At 40.0% G+C, this 15,783-nt stretch overlaps 1 protein-coding gene across 10 annotated transcripts in view; it reads left to right on the top strand.

The window, feature by feature from the left end:
• The window catches only part of LOC310909217 (uncharacterized protein), a 110,279-nt gene that overhangs the window by 52,528 nt on the left and 41,968 nt on the right, over positions 1–15,783 (top strand). The window lies entirely within an intron of this gene.

Raw genomic sequence — 15,783 nt, 5'->3', positions numbered from 1 at the left:
TAGAATTATGCAGAATGATAAGTAAATATAAAACTCAAAAAATCCTCATTTGTAAAAAACTAAAAATTCTTGTGTGTGTAAAAATTTAAAGCTAAGAATTCCTTCAGAAAAGGTACCTGTTCTGAAACTAATTTTTTTCCCTGAAAAAGTGTTGCAAAAGTAAAGAATGAAGTCCTTTCACTTATATAAGACCTTTTCTGAAAAGAATACGGATACATATTGAGGGAACTTCCAAAGTGGAAAGGCATGAAACCTCTTTATTTTATGTCAAAAATGAAGATTCTACATCCACGTTCTTCCTGGAAATTCATAGAAAAATTCCACTTTGGTATTTTCTCTTTCCAGGGCAAGTGTTTCAAAATGTGAAATATTTCTTTATAGAATTTTTTTAAAAAGCAAAAAAACCCCAACAACGACAAAACAAAATCAACAAAAAACCCCACAAAAAAACCCCACAAAAAACCAAACAAAAACATCTAATAAAATATCTATTTGTAAACAATCCTACCAGAGCCGTCACAGATTTTTCACTTCAAATTTTGCAAGAAGCCAATGACTTTATGTATAAACAGAAAGATTTTTCATTTATAATCTTCATATTTCTTGCTATTATGACTATTATATGTGACAGAAGGAAAAAACATTGATTCATCTGAACGTGGTTTGACATTTTACACAATAATAAATATATAATCTACAATAACAGAAGCATTTAACTAGTGTTCTGTGAATCTATAGTAGTTCATCCTACTTCACAAATAATGGAAACTTGTGGAATAGGGACAAATTAATTTTTATCTATAATCCAGGCAGAAGCAGGTCTTTTTTCCCTCTTAAATGATTGACATATTGAATTTTTGTAGAGTGTTAACTTTGGCTGGTGACTGGGTGCTCACCAAGCTGCTCTATAACCCCCTTTTCATAGGACAGGGGGAAATTGTGTGGAAAAGCTCATAGGTTGATATAGGATCAAGACAAGGACAGGCAGATGAATTACCATCATGGGCAAAACAGACTCAACTTAGAGGAAATTAGTTTAAGTTATAAATAATTAAACAGAATAGGATAATGATAAATATGAAGAAACTGTAAACCACTTTCTCAACCCCCTCCCATAATCCCAGGCTGAATTTTCTTCCTAACTCTTTCACCTCCTCCCTTCCAAGCAGAGCAGGATGATGGGGAGTGGGAGAGGTTGTCAGTTCCTTGTGTTTCATCTCTGCTCTTCTTTATTACTCATTATCTTCCCTGCTCCAGAGAGGAATGCTCCCACAGGATACAATCCTTCACAAACTGCTCCAGGGAGAGTCCATCCCATGGGCTGTAGTTCTTCAAAACCTGCTCCAGCATGATTCCTGTGCATAGGGAGCAGTCCTTCAGGAACCAAGTGCTCCAGTGTGGGTTCCCTGTGGGGTTATGGGAACAGACTTCAGAACACAAAACTTTGTTTTAAATCCATTTTGGATTTATTCTGGAATGATGGACAGTTCCATAGCCTTTCACAAGGATGGGATCATTAACAAGTTCTGCTCATGATCAAAGTCAAGGAGACTCGTGCAACTCTTCTAGACAGCCTTGCTTAATGCCTCATTCACACCCATCTATTCTGAATATATCCAGAGATACTATTCCTTTTTCTGAATTATCACCATATTCTGCAAAGCATTTCTCTGCAGGGCTAACTTCAAATTCAGGAACAAAGAAGAGGCACCACCTGTTGAAAGATGAATCCATGGAGTCATTTCCAGGACAGAGACTGGCTTCTTGAATGTTGTTTTCTGTTGAAGTAACCTTAAGGGCTATAAGAATTTATATAAGAATCCATTAGAGACAGACACAATTGGATCTATCATAGCATATAATGACTTTCTGGGCCACATGTCACTTTGCTTTGCATCTTACAGGCAATTTGTGAATGGCAGTTGGTGAGACAAGATCTGCTATATATATCTTTCTAGTAGAATATTGAACATGACACAATAAAGTCTGATTTTAATCTCAGGATAAATAATAAAAATAACATAGAAAAGCTGTTAGTAAATACTGTAAAAGGAAGTGCTTGAGGGTGTTTTCTGATAGTGTAGTTATTTATAAATCTCTCCTTCCCACATGCTAAAAGACTCATTAAGTATGGGGATTCTGGATAAGAGCAATAGAGTGCAATGTGCAGAGGGTAGCATGCAGTAAATATTCAAAAGGCACTGGAGAGTCCTTGTTCAGAGACCAAGCTCGGGAAGTGATGTAAACTCTTCACAGAGCACTTAATTTGATTCTCTCAGAGATTTATTTCAGCATGTGATTGATGGAAACTGACTAAGTGGTAGTGTGGCAAAAGTACAAAAGCTATTGAACTATTAATGTTATTTATAAGGACAGGATAAACCATGATAAGCAAGAACCAATATGAAATGTTTGTTTACTTATTTGGCGTGAAAATCCTGCCTTTGTGAAGGGCCAGCAGGACTGAACAGGCTGAACAGAAGGTAAAGACAAGTGCTGGTCTCCCAGAACAGTCACAGACTCAGCTCTGCTTACAGTGGTGTGGGAAGCAGGTTAGGGCTGAGAGCTTTAACAACATATTTTGGAAGCACTTTGTGCAAGATAAAGTATAAACACAAAGGCCCTGAACCTCCTTGGATTCAGAAAATGTTGTTCTTCATCTCTGACCTGTCAGCTGCACTGGGCTTTGCCATTTCATCTCTCTTGTTAAAGACATCAGAAATGGGTAAGCAAAGTGGAGTAGCAATCAGTATTCTTTATATTTGACAACCATTTCACCTCCCAGAGAAATCACCCCTTTCTTGGGTCCACATTTCCTGAGTGCTTGGAAATCACCACAACATAAATATATGCCAATCAAGTGGTTAACATAATAGCATATTGTGAAATTATATGTAAACATTAAACTACATTGATTGGGCAATTTCCTATCCAGTTATTCTTGAATTACCACTTCCCTGAATATGTCTTTTAGGAATGTCTCAGCTAGAAAGCTGTCTGCAATGTTTTATTCTCGTTAGATCTAGTTTATTCAAAATATTCCAACTCTCACAACACAAATGGGTAAGTTATTGGCCAGGTATAGAATGCATGGAGGAATATGGGTAATTGACCTGTAAACATTTGTCTGAAATAATTCAAGAACCTCTTGCTTGTCACTTGCTGCATGAACTCAACCTCTAACCCAGTTAATACCATTATCCAACTCAAGCAGAGGGATCAGACATACCAACATTCCAGTACAGGAATCCCTCTGGTACCATTTAACTTGGAGGAGGAAGGAAGGGTTGGAGTTGCAGGTGGCCTTGCAATTCTTGGGAAACAATCCACTTCACATGAAGGTTTCCTCAGTAACTATGCAAAGCCAACCAATGTGTCAATCAAACTGTAGTGAGTAGTCAGTCCAAACATCTGCCTTTTTTGTCTGGTTTCCCTGGGTGTTCTGCATGGATTTTGTAGCACAGAAATACTTGACATGAAAGCATTTGCTCAGTTCACAGATAAAGGCACAGCAGCTTCTTGGACTCCTGTCTTATTTGCTTTAGCCAACCAGTCATCTGCATGACAGAGGACTGTTTTTAATTTGATGCTGGTGCACTGATTAACAGTGCAGGTCCCTTAGACTTGCCAATCAGAAAGATTAGACAGTGAGCTTGTAAAATTTACTTATGAAAAGTGACATCCCCATATCAGTTCATGCTGGCATCTATCTGCTAAAAGAAAAATGAAATCAAATATTTTGTGTCATACAAATCAAAGTAGGAAAGAATGGGAGGAATGTGTATCACCTTTCCTCAGTGCATCAGGCAGTTGTTTCCCAGATAATTAGATCTCATTCATTTATTGACATTTTAGGCAAGATTTATGCAAAAACCCACAAATTTTGAAGTAATATGATATTCAAGATGTGCTTTCAAGTTTATTCCAAGTTCATATAGGCCAAGGAGAGTTTTGTATTAACAGAGTTTTCAATCAGGAGTTGTTTTGCTCCAAGAAGCCTCCACTCTTCAGTTATCTGCAAGACATGTGATTTTTCTTCTTGTGAATATGGGGCCTTCTGAAAGATCTTGTGGGTTACTGGGTCTAAATGACACTTGAATATCTTCCAGCTGTCTATGTTCTAATTCTGACCAGAATCAGGATGTATAGAAATTTCATTTTCACATAAATTTTGCCAATGTATTTTTCAGAAGCATGCACACAAAAAGTTCTGGGCTTTTAGTTTAGACCAAACATTATCTCAGCTGTCCTTGCAACCACATACCCTTCAAGTATCTCTAGAAGTTAGGGAGAATGCTTATGATAGATGATAGAATTATGATAGAATTATAAACAGAAATTCAGGTGAACCTTGAACTAGTGTTGTACTCCCTTAGGTTCATGTGTCTAAATGCCAAGTGCCAGCTGAGACAATGCAATCTTTGGGCATGTCTGTTCTATCACAAGAATGAAATAGTAACTAACAAATCAGTATGTTCTTTCCTTCCTGATTCTTGGCTTAATTTGGGTTATCAGCTGTGGGGCTGCACAGTGCCTGAGAAGAGTTTAGATCCCCTAATGTTGGGCTGCATTGGATGTGCCCAGCCCTGCCCATATCCAACACATCCAGCATGTGAACAGGAGTGTGAACTCTGCTCTTCCCCAAACCTGCCTGGGCTGACCAGACCAGCCCCAGCAGCTCAGCAGGACAGACATGATATGGAGGCTGTGAGGGGCCTGGGACTGTGACATCCCTGTGACAGTGGGGACATTTGTATGTGTCTACACTAGGCAAATAACAGCCCCTGAGCACAGGAGCAGAGCATAGGCCATGAGTGACCCCTCTACAGGCTCAACTCTACAGGCTCCCTAGCTACACTCAGACTTGTACAACAGCAGGAAGGAGCCAGGTACTGGTACCATCCCTGATGCCTCACCTGCAGGTGGGTGGGGGAGGACACCTAGCTTTGTGAAAAAGCATTCTCTCTTGTTTTGTATCTGCTCAAGACACCCCCTGTTGCCCTTTATGTACATGTATGTAGGAAAACTTTATTGCATGATGTCTGAAATACTTTTGATGCTGGCTTTTCTTGTCTGGTCCATACATTAATTTGACCGGGCATATTTTGCCTCTTTCAATCAAATAATCTGTTATAGTGATAAAATGTCTCCTGTGCTCTGCCAGAAACTGTCATATTCCCATTGTTTACTGATTCCAGGCAAGCTCAGTTATAGTGGCACCACAAAAAAAAAAAAAAAAAAAAAAACAAAACAAAAAACAACAACACCAAAAAAACAACCCCACAAAAAAAACCCCAACAAAACCTTGAAAAATAAATTAGAATAGGAGATAAAGATGATAGGGCTGCTTAGGACTAAGATTGCTATCATTTATCCTTTTATGAAAAACATGCTTTTTTTTCTTCAAGTCCTGGATTCTGTGTTGTTTGTTGAATGTTGCAGCTACTGCCTTCTGTCTTGGCTTTTTAATTTTTCTAATTGGTGAGGCAATAACACAGCGAATATGGAATGTGCTATGCAAGTGCAAAGCAAAATCCAGGCTCATTGATTTTGGTGGAAATTAAGGCCTACATCTATATTTTATGCTTCTATAGCACATTCCATCTTCCACACTTTTCCATTTATGGGATAATGTCACTGGAGAAAATACTTCACATTCACTTCTGTATTATTTAGCCATGCAATGTGATAGTGATAAGATCAAGATGTTTGGCACTAAAATCCCAACTGTTTCAGCAAGTGCTTCATGGTTAGTTGGGGTGTCACATCTGTTAACAAGCTTATCCATCATCTTTGCTTTTTCTTTGTGGAACAGGTAATGAGTGATAACTTGTGTATCTCTTTCTCTACTCACCCACTTCCCTATTACAGAAACAGTTGTCTTTCATTGGATAACAATAAATCTTCCCTTATATTTAGTGTTTTATTTATTGGCTTTGTGCTTGTTTTTTTGGGTTTGATTTGGTTGGATTTTATTTTTGTTGTTGTTGGTTTGTTGTTGTGGTTGGTCATGATTTGGGGGGTTATTCTTCATGTTAAATCTATAGATTAATTCACATAAGAGATTTTTTTCAGAACTTCAAAATCTGAAATAAAGAACTGTCTGGTGCTTAAATAAAGGATAGGATGGAATACATGATATGACACAGACTATTATAAGCATGGACAACTCCCTTTACCAGTCTTTTTCCTAAAAATGGGACAATCTAACATTTATCCTCCTTAGATAATGGTAATGTTTCATGACTTAGGAAATGTTTATAGCACAACACTGTTATTAGCATAGCATTGTTTACTTCTGCAAATGTTGATTAAAGACACTAAAATTATCTGGATGATAAGAGTAAGGTACAAAAGGAAATGAAAATGAGGCTTTAATCACTCTCTCAGTGTATAAAGGAACACAGATAAGACCATTCCCAAACAAAAGCTATAAATAGGAAATTACCCAGTGAGTACAATTTTGTCACATGTTTTCTCTCTGGGGATTGCATGTCAGCAGAACTGTGTGTTTGCTACCTGCTGCCACAGACTGTTAGCTTGGAACCAAGATCTCAAACATGGTGAAAGGATAAAAACAATTAATGGCCACAATAGCTCACATGGGTCTCACTTCCACAGATTTGGTCACCTTGAGGAGACCTGCTTTCAGTGGCATGCTGTGGCTTCAATTACATGGTTGCTGCTGTGTTGCTGTTTTGCCTTCTGACATTAAGGTGTTGCCAGGATAAATATTGCCTCCTGAAGGTTTGCACTGAGTCAACTTCATGTACAAAGCTAAGAGTGATGAAAATTTCTTCTGGATTAGACAAGTTAACATTGCTCTTGCTGACTCAAGCAATGGGAGAATCCTTTCTGATTCACATACTAGAAATGCTGCTTTTGTCTACAAGTCTGCAACTCTTCCATTACAGAAGGCACAGCTTCAGCTCTCTCCTTCTCCTAATTTAGTTGGTCCCTACTTCAGCTTGATGTGATGCTTGCACATCCACCCATGTGTGTCTTGTCTTTGCTGAGAAACTCTGCTGCAGACTTCATAAGTGACCAAATTCCAGCCCCTGTCCCCATTTTCATTGTTTTCTTAACAAATTCAAAAATCTCAGAAAAATTAAGAAATCATGGTGAAATCAACATGGAAAGATGTGACACAGTATCTCTGATGCCTATATGAGCCTTGAAAAGTTTTATATTTACTTCACTAGTATTTTAAAACTTCATAGCTCATGACTGTTTCTTTCCCAAGTCAGGTTTTCCCTCACATCTTCTTCTTGTTAGGTTTTTGACTTTGGGTATCTTGCACATGCACACCAGCTGTGTGCACATAATATACACTTTATGCAGAGCAGATGAGAAAACAGCTTTTAGTGAGTACCAAGTACCCCATTCAGAGTCTGCCCTCATCAAACTTTCCCTATGGGAGCATAGGTAGAGTAGAGGAAAAAAAGAGATTTGTTGTGGGTTCTCCATTAATTTCCTACTCAAATTTCCAGTTGCTACTCTAGCTCTCTGCCAAAATTATTGTTTGTAGTCCTTTATGATAATTTTAAGATTATCATAATCTATCACAGGATTAACAGTTTCTAGCTCCAGGAAATATAAACCACTCATCCACCCAGACTTCAGCAGCACATCTACTGGAGCTGGTAGTTGAATTTGGCTTTCCTCCCATGCCCTATAACCCTTCCTAGGACCCCACACTTATCCACTTGCCAGTAAACTGAGTAAGGTCAGGGCATGCCCCAAGCAGTGCACAGCACTGCTCATACAATAAAGCCATAAAAAACTACATGACATGTCTTTGGACCAGACAATCCACTCTTCCAGACAAGTAGTGGACATGGCTTAGGGATCAGCATGGACTAGAATTCACAGCTTAGGTACAGCTGCCCTGCCTGGGAATCAGAGAAATGTTAGTTAGACATTAACTGTGCTGTATCAACTGGCTACAGGTGCAACCACATCAGTGTTTTGGTTTAGATCAGACATATTTATTAAAAACTTGTTTCTTGATTGGTTTCCAGTTCCCCAGAATCCTATCTGGAATAGAAAAAAAGAGTTCAAATATCCTATCACATAAAGCAGTACTTCACCATGAAATAAAATTGTATGCTACCCTACCATAATACCTAAGCTACTATACAAGAGAGATAAACCAAAATGTTACTGTTTAAAAAAATATTTCAGAGTCTTGATGTAGCTGTGAACATTGGATGTAGCTTTAATAACCCCATTGGACCTTATGACTCGAATATGACACTAGATATTTCTTTTTGTTTGTTTCTTTGACACCAGTATCCTATGTAAGACATTCTAGTTTGTACTTCAGGGTCCATCTAAAGACTCACAGCTCAAAGCACCAAATGTGCCCAAAACACATTGAGATTTATCCACAAGCAAAAGCTGTCCTGGGTTAGTTCTGCAAAAGGTGCAGCAAGATCAGTGTGAAACATCATGTAATATGTGGACCATAATTCTTGGCCGCAAACATTAGGCAGTATTTAAGTGCAAATTTGTAATGATTTCATGGTCCTAGATGTCATTGCAGCCTTTCTTCCAGTCAGGATTTTGTGGGATCTTCTGCTTAAAGGAAAATATTGAAGGAAAACTGGAAAATGTGATGTCTTTTCCAGATGATATTTCCAATTTTCCCCGTTATCTGAAATCCCAGAGAATGATTGTGAGGTTGTCAATTCTTTTCATTGAAATGTGGCCACTGTACTTTGAAAAATAGACAACAATAGCCTAAAATTCAGATTGAAAAAGGAAGCTTTTTTAGAGGAGGACTAAAGGAGTAGATATCTACCAAAATCTTTGGTTAATTTTAAGGACACATACTATGATTATCTATGCACAGCATGGGTAACAAATTGATTGAGGAGCATGTCTTGGGAAGGTCATTGCAGAACTTTGCAGGGTAATCTGGACTGGCATTAAGATCAATGATGGCTTTATATCAAATGATGCCCATCTTCCACATTTCTACAGTTCTTATTTTGCCACTCCTCATGTGCCCTCACAAAGACAAGCAAACAGGCAAATGGGAGTACAGAAACCAATGTAGAAGATAAGAGAAATTTAATCCAACAGATGTAGAAAAAGATTGCCTTGAACATGTTTGCAAAACAAGTTATTGTTTTGTATCATGAAAGGATTAGATATCTTGGGATAGTCTATACTCTGAGGAATTACCAGCTTGCTCCAGCCCTGGATCACACATACATGAGACTATGAGAAATCCTTTTCTGGCTGTTCCTCTGCCCAGCAGATGGATATGATAGATATGGGATTTTTATTTTTTTTTTTTTAATTTAATATCTTCCCTTTTTGTCTCTTTTCCTAACTCCAGTTGGCAGATCTTGTAATTTGCTGTGTTGACCCTTCCAGGGGCTTGATATTGAACCTACCATCTGGCTAATAATGAGGCCAGCTGGACACTAACACCAAGATTCAGTCCCAGACTCACATCTTCTTCATCTGGCTTCTTTTTTATCTGTTTGTTCTTGTTACGTCTGGGCCCAATAGACATCATGTTTTGCAAAGTCACACAAAGTTCTTAGTCAACCTTTTAGTTTCTGGGTACACTTAATGATGGCAGGGATGTAGTTTTTCCGTCCCCTTAGGAAACATTTAATTGTTGTATGTGGACCATATAGGATGACAAAAAGAGAAAAACCTGATGAAACTGCTCTCACTGTTAATAATCGGCTTTCTGGTTGCAGCAATAGGTTCAGATAAATCACTGGATCATTTCCCCCAGAGTTTAATTGAACCAATGCTCTTACTCACCAGTTTGATTGATGTGACAGTGTACACAGATTCTATATTCATAAGAAGTAAACATTTTTCTGTTGTAAAATTACAGATCATCCTCTAGGACATTGAGAAGAACTGAATCTGACAAAGACTCTAAGTACACTGGATGTTATTGGGTCCACCTTAATGGGACTGGCTGTCACAGACTCATATTTGTACTCTACATAAGCTTGCTACAGGACTCCACCCTGTCTGCTTCTGCCATCTCATTACTGGTAGTGAAATGAGAGTTAGAGGATCTAGGTGTCTTTGCTGGACAAAAACAACTGATCATACAGACAAAAAAGGTCTCTCCTTACACTGCTATGTAAGGAAAGGTGAACAGGAACTGAGACAGCAGCAAAGCAGGCAGGGCACAGCTCTCACCAGCACAGCCCCTCAGCATCCCAGCAATGTGAGCAGAGCAGGTCCAGGGAGAGCAGATGCCTTCAGCTTAGAGCTAAGATTGGCAGACAAGTCTGTAGGGATGAGGCAGGTCTGTAGTCAAGCCAGGAGGCCAAGTTTGCCTGTCAGAGTCAGAACTCACAACAGTGGAGTATATGGGCAGGAATAGATGAAAAATTGCTGGACCAAGGCTTTTGTGCAACATGCTTAACAATTTCTGCCAAAACATACAGGGTGAGAAGAATCAGATCTATTATATTTTGTAAGTTTAGTTTTGGTAAGGTAACATAACAGATGTCTCACTTTCAAATATAAAAGTAGGATGCAATTATCCTTTTGTCATTAATATACTGAAAGGCATCCTCTTTATTACTTCATAGACAAGTATTTATCTTTGTTAACATGAATTTGCAGATACTTTATCCATGAGAGACTGAAAAGTCAATGTCCATGCTGTGATATCCTTGCTCCCATCCAATAAGATGCCAGTGCTGTATCTTCATGTAAGAAAGAGATCATTCTTCCCCAAGGGAAGAATCTTGCTCAACACCTGCTCTATGTCTTCTGCAACTCCTGCTGTTGCCTCTTACACAGAGAGTCACTCTCAAGTGTAAAGACCTATTTGGAAAATGATCCATTTCTTGCCAGCTGTTAAATGAAGTGCAGTGCAAGAACAATCCTTCACATGACCATGGAGATAAGTTAATGATACTATGCCAATCAGGTGTGTGTTGTCCCCACTTAGCAAACCTTACAAGGTGTATAGCAAGGTTTGTTCCCCCTGAATCCTCTGAAGCTTGTAGTAGCAGACCATTGATTTTATGCTGTTGTTGCCTTAGAAAGCACAGAGGGTTCATGTTGCCAGGGATGTGGGATCAATCCTGTAATTACAGTCCATTAGCAGGGAAGCCACTGTTAGGCCTCTCTTGCATTAGAAATAGACCATCATTTCTAAAACTGTCTAAAACAATGAGGTCTATGAAAATGGCTCCCAGTTGTGAGGAAGAGGATTGTACAATCAGCTGGAGAGGTAATTGCATTGGAGCACAGGTCAGCACAGAAGGGAGATGGTCCTTGTCTCTGTGCATTAAAGACAGTCCACTATGGTTTCAAAGTGATTTTCAAGGCCACATTTGAAATCAATCTGCCTCCAGGTGGTTTTCTTCAGAAAGATTTCCCATTAGATTTCTACTTAGTGTTCTGCACTCTGCCTTCTTCTTCATCTAGGAAAACTCTAAGGAATTGTTTTCAGATTCACCATTTAGTTTCTTGGAGAACTCCTGTAGAGACACTTCCAGGCCTCTGCCTTACAGATCTACATCTGTGACTTGAGTTTTGAACGAGTGCACAGCCACTTGTCTCTCCTCCTATCCAAAACTCTGTTGATGAACTCACTTACCTCTATTTAATATCAAAAGCTGAAGTACAGCTGTAGCTGAATGTGGTGCTATTCATGGTCACAGTGTCAAGAGCCAATTGCTGTTCCATAGTATAATATACTACTTCTATTACTTTTGTGAGAATAGGTGCCAGCCAGCTGACACAGGGTGCTGGGTGCTTGCAAGCTCAAACAGACAGGTTATTAAAACCTTTCTAAGAGAAAAAGCTGGCTCTCAGTTATAAATGTGGCTGACACAGGCTGCCCAGCATCACCAGACATTCAGAATGCTAAGGAGGAGATATGGCTGTTGGTAAATTATATAGCTCTAATTATATCAATTCTAATATCTACCATTGACAGCAACCAAGCTGTCTTTATTCTGCTTCTACCCACCCAGAAAAATAGCAGATTGGGGACCTTCTTCTCTTGCTCATTTCCAAGGCTTCAAACCAGGGCCTGCAGATAGATCATGTCTTGCATTTGCTGATTTGATCTGTTTTACACTGCCTCCTATCCTGTGCATTAACTGAAAAGCAGCACTGTTTCTCTGAACATATGTTCAATATTTCACCACCTCCTTTTCTCTCTTCACTGAAGAACAAGAGAAAGTCTCAGAGAGAGAGACATCTAAAGATTATAAATAATGCCTTTTTTACCTAGATATACCCCTTTACCCTATGTAATCATTTAGCTATGACTCTACTTATCTGATCAGACCAATCCATCTTTTCTTCTGTCAGTTCCCTGTCCAAGTGTCAGCAGTCTGAGGCACATTGATGCTCAAGCCCCCAGGCTAGGTGGGCTCCAGCAATGTATCCTCTGTTACTGGAAGAGTTTATGCCAATACAGCTCCCTGGATTTCAGCCCAAAGGCTGCACATGAAAGAAATGAAATCAGCACTCTCCAGTCTCTAATTCCTAGCTTAGTCTCTACACACTTATTTTAATCTTCCTGGGCAGTTCTAAAGGAAGGGCAATCTCACTCACTGACCTACAGCTTTTTTTTTCCTCTTTCAGCCAGGTCAGCAAGCAGCCTTAGTCAAGAAAATGTTTAACTCCTTAGCAGCAAGAATGGCACTGGCTGATGTTTCCCTCACTCTTCTGCAGGAATAATGTCAATGATCATTAAGATCATAATAATGATCATTTGTTTAAAAACTCAGTGTGAATTTCTTGGCATAGAAATATGGCTCAGAGCTTTGGGAAATTCATCCACTTATATAACTTCATCCTTGTAATCTCCCAATAATGTAGAGATTTGTAGCCCACAAATAGATTTAAGAGAGTTTAGAATTCTTTGAAGGTTTTGATCCAAATTTAACAACCTGAGCCTGCATTGGAGGGTACCTGAGAAGTTCCTTGAGAGGCACAATCTTCTTGAAGCACTGTATGTAATTACAGCAGCTCCCCTCTTCGCCCAATATGTTGCACTTAGTCGTTCAAGTGATTTTTTCCCCCGGTTCTGGTACAAAATCATATTAAAATAAAAATCTAACCAAGAACCAAGAAGCTGTTCTGACAAGTTAACAACTATTCCTCATTTTGTTGCTTCTATCACCCTCTGTGCAAAAAACTGCTCAGTTACTCTGTAAATAATTGTGTTTTCTTCCCGTTCCATACTTCTTTTCTTGCCCCAAGTTACCTGTTCAGTTCTTACTGTAGTTTTCTGAAAAAGCAAAATCAACACAAGCTATCAGCAACAGTCAATAATTAAGTGATATCTTCAAATATCACAAGCTGCTGTATGTAGATTTAGGAGCTCTCTCTCACCACCTGTCTGAGCAGCAGGTAGCATAGGTAGTGCTGCTGTGCTATTCTGCAGAAGAGAACTGAGTAACAAGTAGGTTCATCAATCCAGGGGAAGGATGTGCTGAGTTACTCCCCAGCTGGACCAGCAGCTGCCTGTGCCATCAGATGGCTGCACAGGACAGACTTTGCTTCCCATGGTCATGCAGGTGTATCTGCTGTCCTGGCGCCAGAGAAGGGGATGGCTGATAGAGAGACAGGGGTGCAGACCCTGAGGCAGTAACAGAACAGTTTTCAGGGCAGCGCAGGGTGGTGCTATGGGAAGGTGGCAGCCAGCTGGGTCTCAGGGGACATCAGGTGTTGAATCCACCTTCCTGCAGACAAAGCTGGTGCATATTCAGAATGTTATGAATAAGGGGTGGTGATTGGCTCATGCAAATGAGAAAGGGGTGTTGAGTATGGTGGGGAGGAGTTTCGTTGCAGTTTACAGTTCTTTTGATATGTATTTTTGTTGTTACAGTATAGTTGTGATGCCCCTTGTAAAAGGAGGCAGGAAGTGAGGGGGGCACTTGTTGCTAGGAGACCTGGCAGAGTAACATCACACCACCAATCAAGAGAGGAGAAGGGCTCCACCAATGAGGAGGACATATAAGGACTACTTATGAATATTAATGAGCTCAGGGTATAAAAGGCAGCGACACCATGTTTGTGTGTGGAGCCTCTGGCGGGCAGTAGGCCCACCAAGCTCCCTGCGCTCTTCCCCTTTTGCTTTGTAATTTTCAATGGCTTTAAATTAAATTTTATTTACTCATTCCCACCCGGGTTTTGAGACATTTATAGCAAGAAGAACCTTCCTCCACTCTGCACCCTTTGCTCTGCACCCATGCTCTTGCCTGGGCACAAAGGGAACAGGACTTACTGCTTCTCCAGGCACAGAACAAACCTGAGTATTTTGGCCTCTCTTCCCTATGCTCTCTTGGCTCAAGATGCACTCTGTGAGTGATGGGGACAACACAAACTTACCTCGAGGATCTGTGCTCACTCACCTGTCACAATGAGTTATGAGCAGGGAGCCTGAAACTTTGGCATGACAAGCTTGTACTACAGAGCCTTGGCCACCTGTGCTGTGCAGGGTAAGAGGAGCTACAGCCACTGGTCTGAGGAGGTGCTGCCATGATCTCCCTTCAGGTCTGGAGGCTTTTCAGTGAGCTCTGGGGCTGTATGTGTAAAGAGCAAGGCAGCGTTGCAGCTAAATCCCTCCGTTCAATCAAAAAAAGGCCAAATTTGAATCCCTCAGACACAGACAGAAATTTTTAAGTGACCTGTGGCAATCACAAAAGAATCTTTGCTAATATTCCTCTTCACTGGCTGTTGCACAAGCACAGAGACAGCTCCATCCTAAAATGCTTCCTTTCCAGGGGAAAAGACAATAAGCAGGTGCAGAGAACTATCTAGAAATTACAAGGAAACAGCTAGAAAACTGGTCAGCACGACAAACACTAGTTTCAGCACAGCAGCAGGCAGCCAGTTGTCATATCTTTTGCAGCCATCACAGCAAGAGACAATTTTTTAAATGGATTTGAAGGAGGGGCAGCAACTACAGAGGTGCTTGTTTGAAAATTGAGAAAGGGAATGTAGAAAAAAGCCTCACAAATAGTAATTGAAGTCCAGAATGACATTGAGTGGTCTTGGCTTTTGTTCCTGAGACTGAGATGTTTTGGGTTGCTGGGCGGTGGAGGGGGTGTGGGGGGGAGAGAGAATCTTTTCTAGTATGTGAAAACGCACATGCACACAGACACACACAAAACATTTCCCTCTTAACATGCTTTCATTGCCTGCATCTCCAAGCCTTTGTTACAGTTACATTTGGTTCTCATTTAATCTGTGCTGCCCCCCTGGTGTCACATCCCTCTATTGTTTAGCTGAGGCTCCTTTCAAGCCTCTCTCCTCACAGTGCCACCGAGGGCTCATGCCAGTCTTTCTTCTCTTTCCCTCTTAGCATTGTTTCTCTCTACCTCTCCAGCATTCCCAGCATTCACTCTTATTTTAAGCCTTCCTTTTTCTATTATTGTTTTTTTCCACTAATATTTGTCTCTGTCATTCTCCCTCTGTCTCTTTTTCTGACATTTTCTTCTCCCTGAATTAAACATGCCCTTTAACTTTATTTATCCTCTAGATCAATTCCAGTCTGTGTCTTTTTTTTTTTTTTTTTTCCTTTTTTCCCTTCTGGTTGTTTCATTCTCCTCCTCTCTTTCTGATTCTCTTTTTCATGCTCTCTTCCCCTGAGAGCTGCTTGGTATTTAAGCAGCTCTTCAGTGTGTAATTTTTGTTTATTGCCAGACCAAGATTTAAAGTCCACCTTGACAAAGAAGATATCTCCACTGACTTTGGTGGGTCTACCTGAGTGCTGTGACTTATAGGATTTGTTTTCTTACAGAACTTGAGTTTCTGAAGGCTTTT

Source organism: Zosterops lateralis (genome assembly GCF_965231275.1).
Source record: "Zosterops lateralis genome assembly, chromosome: 1".
Lineage (NCBI taxonomy): Eukaryota > Metazoa > Chordata > Aves > Passeriformes > Zosteropidae > Zosterops > Zosterops lateralis.
The sequence above is the reverse complement of the archived record's forward strand: the minus strand, read 5'-3'. Positions and strand labels throughout refer to the sequence as shown.